Source organism: Pseudophryne corroboree, chromosome 5 (genome assembly GCF_028390025.1).
Source record: "Pseudophryne corroboree isolate aPseCor3 chromosome 5, aPseCor3.hap2, whole genome shotgun sequence".
Classification (NCBI taxonomy): domain Eukaryota; kingdom Metazoa; phylum Chordata; class Amphibia; order Anura; family Myobatrachidae; genus Pseudophryne; species Pseudophryne corroboree.
The window spans coordinates 288,595,571-288,607,797 of NC_086448.1; the positions used below are offsets into that span (position 1 = coordinate 288,595,571).

Sequence of the window (12,227 nt, forward strand, 5' to 3'; positions counted from 1 at the left end):
ACTATCTATTCGCTTAAATGTTGCCTGAGGGATGTATATTTGGGCTGTGCCGTCATTTTTATAAGATTAATTCTCCCCGTAACCGTCAGCGGGAGCTTGCCCAACACCGCTATTCGACATTTCAAATAGTTTATTTGGGTTTGTACACTGAGGGCTATATAGCGAGATGGGTCATTGGATATCCATATACCTAAGTATTTAAAGACCTCCACCCACTGAAGTGGGAGGGGTATACTAGGACTCTCCGGGCACTGTCCCTTGAATGGCATTATACAGGATTTTTCCCAGTAAATCAGGAGTCCTGAGTATTTACCAAAGTTGTTAATTATATTAAGGATTATAGGCATGGTGACGGCATAGTTACAAATAGTTTTGTATGCAGATGACATATTTCTATCTTGTCTTCTCTTGGACCAATTTTAAAACCCGATATAGCTTCAGTGTGTCTGAGACATGCCAGCGGTTCCGCCACCAATGTGAACAGGGTAGGAGACAAGGGGCAACCCTGCCTAATCCCTCTCTGTAGCGGAAATGAGGATGAAATAAAACCGTTAACTGACACTCTAGGGTTCGAGTACATTAATTTGACCCACTTAATAAAACTGGGGCCTATCCCAAATTTCTCCATGGTCCCCCCAAAGGAACTTCCACTCCACCGAGTCGAATGCTTTTAGCAGCATCTAATGAAACTATAACCGAGGAGTGGTCGTCCCCACGAGGGACCTGCAGATGAGTAAATAATCTCCTAAAATTAATCAGAGTGGATTTCCCAGGCATAAACCCAGTCTGATCACCATGAATCAGCTGAGCAATAACTGAGTTAAGTCTAATCGCTAGTATTTTAGCCAGGATTTTGATATCGGTAGGCAGAAGAGATATGGGTCTATAAGACTCCACTTTAGTGGGGTCCTTATCAGGTTTCAACAGATCTATAATCAATGCTTCGGACATAGACTCCGGCACTGTCTCCCCCTCAAACATCCATTCATACAGTGCCAATAATCTGGGTGCATAAAATTCACCATGCTTTTTCTATAATTCTAAAGGTATGCCATCCAGCCCCGGCGCTTTGCCACCAGGGAAGAATTTTATGGCCCTCTCTACTTCTGCCAGAGAAATTGGGGGAGTCAAGCAAATCGCGCGCTTCAGGGGTCAGTGTCGGCAAGGGGATAGCATCAAGATACGTCCGTAGGTCCCCATCTGTACAGGTTAACCTGGTGCTATATAATCGACCATAGTAGCCAAGAAAGTGATTGGTTATGTCGGGGGTTTGATTGTACACATTACAGTCGCGGCCCTCAATTTGGACAACAGTATTGGATGGTTGCTCAGTGCGCGCCAGCCTAGCCAAAAAACCACCAGGCCTGTCGCCAGTTGCATAAAGTGAATGTTTAGTGAAAAGTATCCTATATTTTGCTTTGCCAGTCAAACAGTCGGTCCACTCTCTCTGAGCCTGCATCCAGGCCTCCCTAGATGAAGTCAAATTATCAGCCAAATAAGCAAGCTCCAAAGACCTACAAGAAGTCTCCAGATTGGCCTCCCTCTCCCTATATGTTTTTTTCAAAGTCGTTACCGCCCGAATAAGAGTACCTCGTATGTGGGTCTTAAATACATCCAAAAGTACGGACAAAGGAGCTGTGCCCTCGTTAAGTTCCATGAATTCTGCCCACTGTTCCTCTAGTGCCCCAACAGTTCCCAGTCTGGTGAGCCAAAATGGATTCAGTTTCCAGAATACCTGACCTCTCATTCCCCCCCATATCTAAAACCAGGGAAATTGGGGAATGATCGGAAATTCCTCTAGTTTCATATTGTACCGACCGAACTCGCGGTAGCAGTTCAGGGGAAATCAGAGCCAGATCTATTCTAGAGAAGGCAGAGTGTGTAAGTGAAAAACAAGAATATTGTTTAATATCAGGGTATCTCTGATGCCATACATCAACTAATTCCATGCCCTCCACTAGTGCCTTAAAGGAGCCACTACTCTGTCCGGGAGGCGCCCTTGTAGCCGTAAGTCTGTCCAGAGTCGGATTTAGGGTAGTGTTATAATCCCCCAGACTAATTACAGGGGTATCAGAGAATAAAGCAATAAACTCCGCAGTTTTTTTAAGGACCTCCGGGGAGTATGGAGGCGGTATATATAGTGCTATCAACACAAGAGATACAGAGTGAATCTGACACTTAATAAAAACTGATCTGCCCCATGAATCAATTTGTACTTGCTCTACCGTAAACGGAATCTGTTTCCTGATCAGGATGCAGACCCCCCTAGAGGAGGAGGTATGGGTTGAGTGGTAAGCCCAACCCACCCACGGTTTTCTTAGAGACATAACTTTAGCCCCAACCAGATGGGTCTCCATTAGACAGATGACATCTGCCCTGTATTGTTTGAGCTAAGAACCAAGGCTCTCTTGACTTTGTCATTGAGGCCTCGCACATTCCAAGAGGAATTTAACTAAATTAGTCGCCATATAGCCCTAGTGTGTCGTACATCCGTGACTCCGCTATCACATACAGTACCCAACACGTAACACGTTGCACTCCCAATATCACAGGAAAAACCAGCAAGTCCCCCATATCATAATGCAGTAGAAAAAAAGTACAAACATATCTCGACAGTTGCAAACCAATCCCCCTGGTCCCTTCCCCCCCTGGATGCCTCCCCGAACTTTGGCATACCTCCACCCCCGAGTCCCCCACCCTGTACACTGCCCCAAACATTGGCATACTTGGATCCCTACAACAAAACCTCCCCCCCCCCCCCCCCCCCCCCTTTTACCGACAAAACGAACCTAAATTCTCTATACTTAGTACTAAAACTGGTGGGCAAAAAATACAGTGACGACTAGACATGTCGCAGCGCCCTCAGTCTATAGAAAGCATCCCCCTATATTGAAACTTCAGAAATATATTTGAATAACAGTCCGGTGCGGAGTTTTACCGCTAAAGTGCCCCATCCCCCAAGACTCCCCCAGGTAAAACTCTAAGCAATGCCCAGCAACCAAAGCCATAAACCCCCAATGCCACTACCCAACTATCTACCTCTAGGAGAGCAAGTGACAATGCTCGCCCCAAACCCGTAAATACAGTAGGCACACAGAGTGGAATCAGGTGTCTGATCCCCGATACATTCCCCTCAATACAGTGACAGGAAAAAAAAAAAACTTAAGCCAGCAATAAGTGAAGGCAAGAGCGTCCATATCAAAAGGATAGTCCCATATCTTCAGTCTGCGACCATGGCCCGCCTCGCCGGCCTGGCGGTATCTAGCCACATGGAGGCATCTAGCCACATGGAGGCCTCCCGAGGAGTAGAAAAGAATTTAGTCTCCCCATCCACAACAATTCTAAGCTTAGAAGGGAATAACATAGCATAGGATATATTCAGTTCTCGGAGTAAACTGGGCCCTATTTTTCTGAACCTCCACCGCAAAGTCCGGGAACACGGACACTCGTGAGCCATTCCATAACAGTGGGCCTTTAGTACGGTTCAGCCGTAGGTTAGCATCCCTGTCACGGTAATTGAGGAGTTTAGCTATCAAGGTACGGGGTGGTGCCCCAGGCGGGAGAGGACGGGAGGGGACTCTATGAGCTCTTTCCACAGTAAAAAAGGGCGAGAAGGAATCAATCCCATAGCTATCAGTGAGCCATTTCTCCAAGAATTTCTCAGGCTCTGGCCTTCCTCGCGTTCAGGCAGACCCACGAATCGGACATTACATCTCCTCAAACGCCTTTCCATATCCAGCAATTTATGTTGTACAGCCGTTAATTGAGCAGTAATAGCAGTGACTTTAGCACCCAGCGGATTCACTGAGTCTTCAAGAGTGGACGTACGAGCCTCCACCTCACCCACACATTCCCTAACCTTCTGACGGTCATGATGTATGATAGAGAGGTCAGATTGAACCTGACCAATTTTATCCGACAGCCTGGCCTTGCTAGCCGCCACAGCGTCCAGGACCCTCTGAAGAGCGGCGTCAGGGGTGGTATCGGAGGCGGCAGGACCGTAAGGGGACCGTGATGGAGGAGAGGGATCACAATCAGGGGGTCACCTCCTTACGGTTAGGGTTTGAAGACCTGGAGTACTTCTCCAGCTTGGCAGCAGCCGATTGCTGCTGTTTCACCATTATGCTGTAGTATAAGCAGAGTCACCCAAACAGAGAGTAGTAGTATAGAATATAACAGCGGAGGCAATACACCGGATCTAGGACAGATCACACAATGGCCGGACAGGAACAGTTGCCCACGAGCCCAGGCCACACAGATATCAGTGTTCACTGCAGGGGTAAAATGGCGGCGTCTCCCGCTCTATTTCTCCTCACAACATGTACAATGGGGACAACGCAGGCATCAATGAACCCAGCAAAAATAATGTCAATAGGAGATTTAACAGTATCCAGGTGCAGAGTGCACAGGCATAGGGTTCTCCAGAGCAGGTAGAGCAGACCTCTGAGCACAGGCATAGCCCAGTCCCCCCCCTTCCCCTCCGGCAGCTTCTTATTTCCCCCTCCTAGATCGGGTTGTATAGCCAGTGAAGACAGCGGTCCTGGGGTACGGGAGGCTGAGTGTACTGGGGCCGGACAGCAGGGCACAGACAGAGTGCAGATCTTACCGCTCACGGCCGCTGTCTCCGTCTTCTTCCCCGCGCGGCTCCCGGCTCCTACAACTTCCGCTCCGTAATGGCGCCGGCTTCCTCCTTCTGCTCCGATGCTTTCAGCGCAGTCCGGGTCCCTGCAAACGAGGCAGCTGCCACCTGCGGTCCGAAGCAGGGTCAAGGTGCGCAGCAGACGTTCTCCCAACACTCCAGGTACTTTTAAAGCAGCAGAGGGACACCAGGATAGGAATTCAGGATTAATATAACTGAGAGCGCTGTCTATAAGCTGCTACTCCATGTCCGCGTAGCCACGCCCCCGTGGAATGTAAATGTTAGTAGAGACATCGGCCCTATTAATAAGCAGAGGCGTAACTAGGGTCTTCGGCGCGCCCCCAAAATAAAACCAAACCCCAGCAAAAACAAATAAAAAAAGCAAATAAAGAACAATATGTGCACGCGTGCCTTCAAAGAAGTGGGCGTGGCCACATGCCAGAAGGGGCATGGTCACTAAAAATGGGCCGTGTTAACATGACACACCACCTGTCTCTCGTCACTATGGGAACATTCCTTTCCATTGCATACACACCTTACCTATATGATGGTTTCTCACAATATGGAACCTCTGAAGAAATGTATCCTCCTTGGGAAGAAGGTAGTCTTCAGTTGGTATTCACTATTCATGTAAGTCACATCGCCTGGAAGATACCTGTTTGTGTAGGAATATTAACAAGGTCCTCATCATACAATAGCGTTTCAACCAGACACGTGCCCCCCTTGTCACTTCCTGCCCGCTGTGACTCTCGGCTACACCATCATGTCCTTCCTGCATCTCTTAGCAAATCATCACCTCCCCACCGCGTCATTTCTCATCACTTCCCCGTGTCGTCTCTCGGCACACCATCACCTCCCCCTGTGTCGCGTCTCAGCACACCATCACCTCCCCCTGTGTCGTCTCTCAGCACCCCATCACCTCCCCCTGTGTCGTCTCTCAGCACCCCATCACCTCCCCCTGTGTCATCTCTCAGCACCCCATTACCTCCCCCTGTGTCGTCTCTCAGCACCGCATCACCGCCCCCTGTGTCGTCTCTTAGCACACCATCATCTCTCAGCACACCATCACCTCCCCATGCGTCGTCTCTCAGTACACCATCAGCACGCATCGTTTCCTCCATCATTCTATGGGGGGTATCCAGTTACCCACTGTCAATGGCTGCTGGGGTAATTTTATGGCCGAGGGCTATCCAATTAGCCCAGATGCCGCCACTAATCAGGGATTATGCTTCAGGAGCCTCAGGCATCCGAAGCATAATCCGCGATAAGTGTCCTGCCGTAGTTGCGATAACACATGGGATTGGGGATTTATCCCCGTTCCCATGTGTTATCGCACGATCGCTGGTCCAATTTTGGATGATAAAAATGGCCTGTTATTGGATACCGTGTAAATAACCATTGGTCAATAATCGCGATAACTGGCCGTTTTATCGGCATTGGGGCTAATTGGATAACCCCTATGTACCACTGTGTCCCTTCCCCACCTTCATTCTTTGCTTCACTGTATCGTCACACCCCTTATCCTTATGCATCCGTGTGCATCCCACCACCCCCTTTTTCTCTAACGTCCTAAGTGGATGCTGGGGACTCCGTAAGGACCATGGGGATAGCGGCTCCGCAGGAGACTGGGCACATCTAAAGAAAGCTTTAGGACTATCTGGTGTGCACTGGCTCCTCCCCCTATGACCCTCCTCCAAGCCTCAGTTAGATCTCTGTGCCCGAACAAGAAGGGTGCACACTAGGGGCTCTCCTGAGCTTCTTAGTGAAAGTTTTAGTTTAGGTTTTTTATTTTCAGTGAGACCTGCTGGCAACAGGCTCACTGCATCGAGGGACTAAGGGGAGAAGAAGCGAACTCACCTGCGTGCAGAGTGGATTGGGCTTCTTAGGCTACTGGACATTAGCTCCAGAGGGACGATCACAGGCCCAGCTTGGATGGGTCCCAGAGCCGCGCCGCCGACCCCCTTACAGAGCCAGAAGGCAGAAGAGGTCCGGAAAATCGGCGGCAGAAGACGTCCTGTCTTCAACAAGGTAGCGCACAGCACTGCAGCTGTGCGCCATTGCTCTCAGCACACTTCACACTCTGGTCACTGAGGGTGCAGGGCGCTGGGGGGGGCGCCCTGAGACGCAATAATAAACACCTTGGATGGCAAAAAATGCATCACATATAGCTCCTGGGCTATATGGATGCATTTAACCCCTGCCAAAATACATAAAAAAACGGGAGATAAGGCCGCCGATAAGGGGGCGGAGCCTATCTCCTCAGCACACTGGCGCCATTTTCCCTCACAGCTCCGTTGGAGGGAAGCTCCCTGGCTCTCCCCTGCAGTCACTACACTACAGAAAGGGTTAAAAAAGAGAGGGGGGCACAAATTAGGCGCAGTATTAACTATACAGCAGCTATAAGGGGAAAAACACTTATATAAGGTTATCCCTGTATATATATATAGCGCTCTGGTGTGTGCTGGCAAACTCTCCCTCTGTCTCCCCAAAGGGCTAGTGGGGTCCTGTCCTCTATCAGAGCATTCCCTGTGTGTGTGCTGTATGTCGGTACTTTTGTGTCGACATGTATGAGGAGAAAAATGATGTGGAGACGGAGCAGATTGCCTGTAATAGTGATGTCACCCCCTAGGGAGTCGACACCTGAGTGGATGAACTGTTGGAAGAAATTACGTGACAGTGTCAGCTCTGTATAAAAGACAGTGGTTGACATGAGACAGCCGGCTACTCAGCTTGTGCCTGTCCAGACGTCTCATAGGCCGTCAGGGGCTCTAAAGCGCCCGTTACCTCAGATGGCAGATATAGACGCCGACACGGATACTGACTCCAGTGTCGACGGTGAAGAGACAAATGTGACTTCCAGTAGGGCCACACGTTACATGATTGAGGCAATGAAAAATGTTTTACACATTTCTGATAATATGAGTACCACCAAAAAGGGGTATTATGTTCGGTGAGGAAAAACTACCTGTAGTTTTCCTGAATCTGAGAAATTAACTGAGGTGTGTGATGATGCGTGGGTTTCCCCCGATAACAACTGATAATTTCTAAAATGTTATTGGCATTATATCCTTTCCCGCCAGAGGTTAGGGTGCGTTGGGAAACACCCCCTAGGGTGGATAAAGCGCTCACACGCTTGTAAGGGCTCTATCCTCTCCTGAGATGGCCTCCCTTAAGGATCCTGCTGATAGAAAGCAGGAAGGTATCCTAAAATGTATTTACACACATACTGGTGTTATACTGCGACCAGCAATCGCCTCAGCCTGGATGTGCAGTGCTGGGTTGGCGTGGTCGGATTCCCTGACTGAAAATATTGATACCCTAGATAGGGACAGTATATTTTTGCCTATAGAGCATTTGAAAGATGCATTTCTATATATGCGTGATGCACAGCGGAATATTTGCCGACTGGCATCAAGTCTAAGTGCGTTGTCCATTTCTACCAGTAGAGGGTTATGGACACGTCAGTGGTCAGGTGATGCGTATTCCAAACGGCATTTGGAAGTATTGCCTTATTAAGGGGAGGAGTTATTTGGGGTCGGTCTTTCAGACCTGGTGGCCACGGCAACAGCTGGGAAATCCACGTTTGTACCCCAGGTCGCCTCTCAACATGAGAAGACGCCGTATTATCAGGCGCAGTCTTTTCATGGATAAGCGGGCAAAAGGTTCCTCATTTCTGCCCCGTGACAGAGGGAGAGGAAAAAGGCTGCAGAAATCAGCCAGTTCCCAGGAACAGAAACCCTCTCCCGCCTCTGCCAAGCCCTCAGTATACGCTGGGGCTTTACAAGCAGAATCAGGCACGGTGGGGGGCCCGTCTTAATGAATTTCAGCGCGCAGTGGGCTCACTCGCAAGTAGACCCCTGGATCCTTCAGGTGATATCTCAGGGGTACAAATTAGAATTCGAGACGTATCCCCCTCGCCGTTTCCTAAAGTCGGCTTTACCGATGTCTCCTTCTGACAGGGAGACAGTTTTGGAAGCCATTCACAAGCTGTATTCCCAGCAGGTGATAATCAAGATACCCCTCCTGCAACAGGGAACGGGGTATTATTCCACACTGTTGTGGTACCGAAGCCGGACGGCTCGGTGAGACCGATTCTAAATCTAAAATCTTTGAACACTTACATACAGAGGTTCAAATTCAAGATTGAGTCACTCAGAGCAGTGATTGCGAACCTGGAAGAAGGGGACTACATGATGTCTCGGGACATCAAGGATGCTTACCTTCATGTCAAAATTTACCCTTCTCACCAAGGGTACCTCAGGTTTATGGTACAGAACTGTCACTATCAGTTCAGACGCTGCCGTATGGATGGTCCACGGCACCCCGAGTCTTTACCAAGGTAATGACCGAAATGATGATATTCCTTCAAAGGAAGGGAATTTTAGTTATCCCTTACTTGGACAATTCCCTGATAAGGGTAAGATCCAGGGAACAGTTGGAGGTCGGTGTAGCACTATCTCAGGTAGTGTTGCTGCAGCACGGTTGGATTCGAAATATTCCAAAATCGCAGCTGGTTCCGACGACTTGTCTTCTGTTCCTAGGGATGATCCTGGACACAGTCCAGAAAAAGGTGTTTCTCCCAGAGGAGAAAGCCAGGGAGTTATCCGAGCTAGTCAGGAACCTCCTAAAATCGAGCCAAGTCTCAGTGCATCAATGCACAAGGGTTCTGGGTAAAATGGTGGCTTCCTACGAAGCAATCCCATTCGGCAGATTCCACGCAAGAACTTTCCAGTGGGACCTGCTGGACAAATAGTCCGGGTCGCATCTTCAGATGCATCAGCGGATAACCCTGTCACCAAGGACAAGGGGTCCCTCCTGTGGTGGTTGCAGAGTGCTCATCTTCTAGAGGGCCGCAGATTCGGCATTCAGGACTGGGTCCTGGTAACCACGGATGCCAGCCTGCGAGGCTGGGGAGCAGTCACACAGGGAAGGAATATCCAGGACTTATGGTCAAGCCTGGAGACATCACTTCACATAAATATCCTGAAGCTAAGGGACATTTACAATGCTCTAAGCTTAGCAAGACCTCTGCTTCAAGGTCAGCCGGTGTTGATCCAGTCGGACAACATCACGGCAGTCACCCACGTAAACAGACAGGGTGGCACAAGAAGCAGGAGGGCAATGGCAGAAGCTGCAAGGATTCTTCGCTGGGCGGAAAATCATGTGATAGCACTGTCAGCAGTATTCATTCCGGGAGTGGACAACTGGGAAGCAGACTTCCTCAGCACGACCTCCACCCGGGAGAGTGGGGACTTCACCCAGAAGTCTTCCACATGATTATAAACCGTTGGAAAAAACTCGACAGGTATTGCGCCAGGTCCAGGGACCCTCAGGCAATAGCTGTAGACGCTCTGGTAACACCGTGGGTGTGCCAGTCAGGGTATGTGTTCCCTCCTCTGCCTCTCATACCCAAGATACTGAGATTGATAAGATGGAGAGGAGTAAGCACTATATTCGTGGCTCCGGATTGGCCAAGAAGGACTTGGTAACCGGAACTTCAAGAGATGCTCACGGAGGATCCGTGGCCTCTACCTCTAAGAAGGGACCTGCTCCAGCAAGGACCCTGTCTGTTCCAAGACTTACCGCGGCTGCGTTTGACGGCATGGCGGTTGAACGCCGGATCCTGAAGGAAAAAAGGCATTCCGGATGAAGTCATCCCTATCCTGATCAAAGCCAGGAAGGATGTAACCGCAAAAACATTATCACCGCAATTGGCGAAAATATGTTGCGTGGTGCGAGGCCAGTAAGGCCCGACGGTGGAAATTCAACTGGGTCGATTCCTACATTTCCTGCAAACAGGAGTGTCTATGGGCCTGAAATTGGGGTCCATTAAGGTTCAAATTTCGGCCCTGTCAATTTTCTTCCAAAAAGAACTAGCTTCAGTCCCTGAAGTTCAGACGTTTGTAAAAGGGGTACTGCATATACAGCCTCCTTTTGTGCCTCCAGTGGCACTTTGGGATCTCAATGTAGTTTTGGGTTCCAAAAGTCACATTGGTTTGAACCACTTAAATCTGTGGAGTTAAAATATCTCACATGGAAAGTGGTCATGCTGTTGGCCCTGGCCTGGGCCAGGCGCGTGTCAGAATTGGCGGCTTTATCCTGAAAAAGCCCTTATCTGATGTTCCATTCGGACAGGGCGGAATTGAGGACTCGTCCTCAGTTTCTCCCTAAGGTGGTTTCAGCGTTTCACCTGAACCAACCTATTGTGGTGCCTGCGGCTACTAGGGACTTGGAGGACTCCAAGTTGCTAGACGTTGTCAGGGCCCTGAAAATATATGTTTCCAGGAGGGCTGGAGTCAGGAAATCTGACTCGCTGTTTATCCTGTATGCACCCAACAAGCTGGGTGCTCCTGCTTCTAAGCAGACTATTGCTCGTTGGATTTGTAGTACAATTCAGCTTGCACATTCTGTGGCAGGCCTGCCACAGCCAAAAATCTGTAAATGCCCACTCCACAAGGAAGGTAGGCTCATCTTGGGCGGCTGCCCGAGGGGTCTCGGCTTTACAACTTTGCCGAGCAGCTACTTGGTCAGGAGCAAATACGTTTGTAAAATTCTACAAAATTGATATCCTGGCTGAGGAGGACCTGGAGTTCTCTCATTTGGTGCTGCAGAGTCATCCGCACTCTCCCGCCCGTTTGGGAGCTTTGGTATAATCCCCATGGTCCTTACGGAGTCCCCAGCATCCACTTAGGACGTTAGAGAAAATAAGAATTTACTTACCGATAATTCTATTTCTCATAGTCCGTAGTGGATGCTGGGCGCCCATCCCAAGTGCGGATTGTCTGCAATACTTGTACATAGTTATTGTTACAAAAATCGGGTTATTATTGTTGTGAGCCATCTTTCAGAGGCTCCTCTGTTATCATGCTGTTAACTGGGTTCCGATCACAGGTTATACGGTGTGATTGGTGTGGCTGGTATGAGTCTTACCCGGGATTCAAAATCCTTCCTTATTGTGTACGCTCGTCCGGGCACAGTATCCTAACTGAGGCTTGGAGGAGGGTCATAGGGGGAGGAGCCAGTGCACACCAGATAGTCCTAAAGCTTTCTTTAGATGTGCCCAGTCTCCTGCGGAGCCGCTATCCCCATGGTCCTTACGGAGTCCCCAGCATCCACTACGGACTATGAGAAATAGAATTATCGGTAAGTAAATTCTTATTTTTCTTTGCCTCTCTGTGACCCCCCTGTTCTATGCCTCTCTGTGTATAAACATCCCCCCTCCCCATTCTATGCCTCTCTTTGTGTGTATAGTGTTCCCCCTCCTCACCTCTCATCTTCAGCAGGGAGCCGGCGGCGACAATGAGGTCTGGCGGCAGACAGAAGCTCAGGGAGCATGATGTTGGCATCGCGGTCATGCTCCCTGCAGCAGCCCTAGCAAGGAGAGAGGCTAGGAGCTGCTGCTGCAGTAACGCCGCTGAGCACCACCGGGACTTGCTCGGCGGTGAAATTGGGTCAGGTGAGGGCGGCGGAAGCGGCTTCGGGCGGGGGGTGCAGAAGTGGCTGTGGTCAGGCGTGGGCGGGTGCGATGCCCTGGATGGCGGCACCCCCCTCTGCTGTGCCAGCTACGGCGCCCAGGGTACGCACCTTG

General features: G+C 49.8%; 1 protein-coding gene across 4 annotated transcripts in view; it reads left to right on the forward strand.

Annotated features, from left to right (window-relative positions):
- Nucleotides 1-12,227, forward strand: part of ULK4 (unc-51 like kinase 4) — a 1,561,547-nt gene that overhangs the window by 53,075 nt on the left and 1,496,245 nt on the right. The window lies entirely within an intron of this gene.